Here is a 5482-nt window from a genome sequence, read left to right on the forward strand (position 1 = left end):
GAGTTGACCTGCCTGAACTAGCTTGCAGGCTTCGCTCCATTTTTGGTGAGTTTTATTTTGTTTCTGTCCACTTTGATATGCAAGGTAAAATTACAGTTTTTGTCTATAGTCTAGTGAAGAGGGAAGTTGTTGTTTCTGGTTAAACAAAAGGTCTATGTCTGCATGAATCCTTTCCATAATGTTGTCAGACACTTAAAATAACAGTCTGAGCCTCAGTGGCAAAAACAAGAACTGTTAGGTACTTTGATGGGCACATTTGTCCCCAAGGAAATGTTAATGATTGCTTGAAAGATGGTGGAAAGACTAACTAATACATTTTCGGTTTCATTTTGTATTGTTATTTTGAATTGTGATAATAACACGTTATGCATGCCTGTGATTGGCTGTCTATCTCAAGTTTTACTTCTTTGCAACTCAAGTTTCATTACAGTACAACCAACCCTTCATTTGGAAAGGCTCAGCGATTTATAACTAATGGGTAAAAACATGGGTAAAAACATGGGTAAAACATGGGTAAAAACATGGGAACTTATCCCATACCTACCTACATATATGTATTTTTTCTTTTCGCTGTCTGTCAATCCCTGAGTCATTGGGTTTCAAACCATTATTTGAAATGTTTCAATTCCTCTCCTCCTCTGAAAAGCTGTTGTGGGAGACGCATTTGGGATTCAGGACTTTCAATTTGCATCATCACAATGTTTGTGTCAGTAAGGAGAGTTTCTGACATCAAGTAGTGGCACCATGGACAAAGACACACATGAGTATTTTAGATCCCATTCACGGTCACTTTAACATTTACTAATGTTGACAGCTTCACTGTTGGTTTGACAGATGGCTCTATTCAGCATTTGGATGAGACTTCTGGATCCCCAGATGACTATATGATTAGCAGAGAAGTGTGAGTCATCGGGCACAGCATCTCCAATCCTTCAAGAGAGAGGGAACTCTCTTTGACTTTGTAGTGATCCTCCAAGAAATCCTAGACAAATTGGCTAAAAGAACCTCTTAGTGTGGTGCCAATCCTACAAGTGAGCACCTGTTGCAATTACTGACTCAAAAGCACCCTTGCCTTAAAAAGTAACAAACACACTTTTTTTTAATTTAGTAAATTATATTTACAGTCACTTTATTACAGGGTTCATCAGATTGTATATTATCAGCACATCTGAATTAAATTAATATTTGTATCAAAGCATGTAAGTGGATTATCCCCCACTAATTTAATAGATTTTGAATGTTAACAGCTAATACATTAAGCTAGAATACTGAATAAAGTTAGCAACAGTCTGATAAAGCTAATGCTATATCATCCAGCGTTGTGGAATTAACCTGAGTGAAAAGGCTTCTTGACACAATTTTAAATGGATGGTTGGAAGTAAAATATCAATAAAAATAATATTGAGGTATGTAATATTACAGTGTTTAGGTGGTGATATGATGATATTTATTTTGGAGTACGAGTTATATAATAAAGTTAAGACTATAAGTAATTATTATTATTATTATCATTATATATTTTTGTGATATATTGTGGTAGATTTACAGTGCATGTTTGAAACTTCTAAACGGTAAACAGAAACGTAACATAAGGGTTGAGTGTTTTTTGGTCTCTAACCCTTTCTCCTCTGTCTTTCTCTTTCTCAGCACAAGAATCACATGGGCATTCAATAGAGCCTGAGGACAAAATCCTCACCCTGCACCTAGCATCTCAAGTGCCTGAGTTCTGCAGGCCTTTCCCAGGTCCTTATTTTTAATAAAGGTGAAAAAGTGAAAATACAGTGTCTGAATATGGTAAAGATTGCTTATTTCAGAAATTTATTGTGGTAAATAAGTATACATAAAAGACAAAAGATACTAATATAAAATATTATATATTTCAGCATAAGAGAAAGTTCTGCCTTTTGCATACAAAAATGTAAAATATAATTGTTTTGAATTTGAAAGCTATGTATCAATGTATTTATTAATTTAAATATATTAATTATACACTCCCCTCCAAAAAGGGTTTGGGTTTGACATTAAAAGATGAATATGAGACAGATCAACATTTCAGCTTTTATTTCAAGGTACAGTATTTACATCTGGATCTGATACATGACTTGGAGGATAACATTATTTGTAACGGAACACCAACTTTTGCAAATCCTTTGCTTGCAATAATTGCATCAAGCCTGTGACCCATTGACATCACCTTTTGCATTATTTTTGTGTGATGCTTTTCCAGGCTTTCACCGCAGCCTCTTTCAGTTGTTGTTTGTTTTGGGGGGTTACTCCCTTCAGTCTCCTCTTTAGCAGGTAAAATGCATGCTCTATAGGGTTTAGGTCTGGATATTGACTTGGCCAGTCTAACACCTTTCACTCCTTTCACTTCTTGCACCTGATGAACTCCTTTGTTGTGTGTATTTGGGTCATCATCTTGCTGCATAATGAAGAATCTCCCAATCAGTTTGGTTGCATCTTTCTTCAAATTGGGTGTGTAGACTTCTGAGATCATTTTGCTGCTGCCATCATGTGTTACATCATCAATGAAGATTGAGTGCGTCCCAGAAGAAGCCATGCAAGCCCAAGCCATGACATTACCTCCACTGTGTTTCACAGATCAAGTGATTTCAAGTATATAAGCTCAAACATACAAGTTTAAGATCATGAGGAGATCCTTTTTTTCCCCAAACATTAGCCATTCCATCACTTTGGTAAAGATTAATCTTTCAGTCCATGTAACTTTGTCCCAGAATCTTTGAGGCTATTGTTTGTGCAATGGCTCTGATTGATTTTCACCCATAGACAGCTCTCTGGTTTTCATGTTGTTTACACCTCTAACTATAAATGGTCTGCACAGGCAAAACCCAAATCTGAAACTGAGCATAGACATTCAACGCTATTTGTTGTTTGAATAATCAATGTAATAGGACACACCTGGGCAACAAAACACAACAAAACACAACAATGCTTTTGCTCACATGACGAATGGATGAGTTAAAACAAAAGGTGCTATCAGTTGTGTATCAGATCCAGATGTAAATACCTGGAAATAAAAGCTGAAATGTTGATCTCCTGTCTCATTCATCTTTTGATATCAAACCCAAATGTCAGTCTACAGCAAAATTAAAGGAATTGTCCTCACTGTTCCAATACTTTTGGAGGGGAGTGTATATTGTTATACACGTTATATTATAAAATAATTTTATAATGAAATGTTTGGTATACTCATACTTCAGTTATTGAATGACTATTTTCTCAATTTCTCAGTTTAATATATATAGATGTATAAGAATTGTAAACAGAACACACTGCTGCTAGTCCAATGACCTGTTGTGCAGTCAGTTGACAATTAATGGCCACTTGTCAGTTGTTTCCTGAAAGTCATAAATATTAAATTTATCATTAAATTATCAAGATTACTTTTATGTGTATTTAATCTGATCTGAATTTAGACATATTCCTTCCCTTTCCCTCCCTCTAAATATATCAATAAACATTAGGATGTGATTGTTTTTAACTGTACAAGTTTAAAAACATTCAAAAACAAATACTTATACTTACTTAACACAAATAAAGTACTAGACAACAGCAACATGCTCTTTTGTTATTGTTAGCGTTAAATATGTCAACAAGGCAGGTAACAGCTGTTCATACGAACCCTCAAATGTTAGTGATTAAAAAACAACAACAACAACAACATATTACTGTAATTATATCCACATATTGGGGTGACATATAGGCAAAATCTTGTAAATCAGTGCATTTATTGACTACTAATTGCCAAAAACTGCAACTGTGTGCCTCATTGTTATGCATTTAAATTGGCTGCCAAGGACTTCAAGGAACTATCTGAAGGCTACGTGAGTCACGTGACGCTGAAGCATTTTGAACATCTGTTGTCGCGACTCTTATATCTTAATGGCTCTGGGTGCTACCGCTACTGTAAACGAAATGTGTAAATATATGTAAGCAAATAGCACTTTCGGAAGCCGCTTCATCTATCCATCCATCCATCTATCCATCCATTAATTATCCTTTGCAGGAGGGCCCGGAGCCGATCCTCGGCAGAGTACAACTTGGACAGGTTGCCAGTCTTTAAAAAGGGCTCACCAGTAGGGCTAAATAGTGTATTTGTTGGGGCTTATTTTCAGTGGCAGATCAATCCACATTTGGTTCTCTAGTGAGTACTTGGAGCAGTAGGACAGTGTATGTGGGATTAAGTCTAAATAAACCATGTCAGTCCACATAAGAAAATACCAAAGTCAGCACAACTAGGAGGGAATAACAATACAAACTTCTGGGTATTGTAGACTCAGAACCTAAAGGCGGATGCCAGGGTGGAGGTGAGCCTTTTGAAACATGCTTATGAAAAGCTGCAGTGGCAGTGGCAGCAAGTGTCACTGTAGTCGAGTGTTGCACTAAATTATGAATAGGGCATTATAAATTCCTCTAAACCTGTATGTGGATTTTGCAGAGACATTTATTTTGAGAGCAACACATAAACACCTCTGGTGTCATTTTTCCTACTTCTTCTACGTTTTCCCAGGGAAGGTACACATGTTTTCTCCGTTTACTGCCAGAACAGAACAGTGTGAATTGGGTGCCCGGTTAGCTCAGTCGGTAGAGCTGGCGTCCCATGTACTGAGGCTGAGTCCTTGCTGCAGTCGACCCAGGGTTTGAATCCGACCTGCGACCCTTTGCTGTGTGACATCTCCTCTCCCCCTGCCCCCCTTTCCTGTCTGTCTTTAGCTGTCACTATCAAATAAAGGCAATACAAGCTCAAAAAATACTAAAGAGAAAGAACAGTGTGACTTGAATGTACTGATATTTTCATTTCTAATCAGAGCAAAGCTTATCAAGGCATGTGTATGGCAATTTGCAATGCTTGGGTGTTGTGACCATGGTGGCTAGCGCGGACCATTTAGCGACTCTGTTCTTACACACAGACAGCATTTATACAAGAAAGACTCTGTGAAAAAAATCTGTGAAATTAAAACTCCTGGCACGGCGTTCTTCGCCTCTTTGCCCTTTTCTCTCTCGTCGCTCACCTCGCTCGCCCACACCGGGTGATAAGTTTTGGACCTCGGTGTGGCCCGACCCACCAACGACACACGACAAAGGATTATAGCGCGGCATAAGAGCCTGCTTTTTCCTGCAATCACTGGTCAGCGCACTGCTAACGGGAGTCAACATCTGCAGCTTTAAAGAGAAAGTCTGCCAGCTGACTTTACCGGAGCAACGCGACGTTACGCCAAGTCGTTAACTCTGCAAAGCAACTAGCGAAACGCCTTTCCTCTTGAGAGAACCACAACTCTGATCAGTCTGGCTCACAGACCGCCAGCTGATCCAAGCAGCTCACGGGCAATTCTTCTTCTTCTTCTTCTTCTTCTTCTTCCGGCTCTCAACGAAGGCGGACGCATCTCTCTCTCCCTCCCGTCTCCCTTATCTCTCCTGCTTTGCTTCTCAAGTCTTGTCCTGTCTTGTCTCTAACTTTTAG

At 38.4% G+C, this 5482-nt stretch overlaps 1 protein-coding gene across 1 annotated transcript in view; it reads left to right on the top strand.

Moving 5' to 3' along the window:
• Positions 1-5482, top strand: part of LOC118338463 (junction plakoglobin-like) — an 18704-nt gene that overhangs the window by 1886 nt on the left and 11336 nt on the right. The gene's annotated exons all lie outside the window — the stretch shown is intronic.

The sequence above is a fragment of the Morone saxatilis genome, unplaced genomic scaffold (assembly GCF_004916995.1).
Source record: "Morone saxatilis isolate NCDOM2014 unplaced genomic scaffold, NCSU_SB_2.0 Contig4, whole genome shotgun sequence".
NCBI classification, from domain to species: domain Eukaryota; kingdom Metazoa; phylum Chordata; class Actinopteri; family Moronidae; genus Morone; species Morone saxatilis.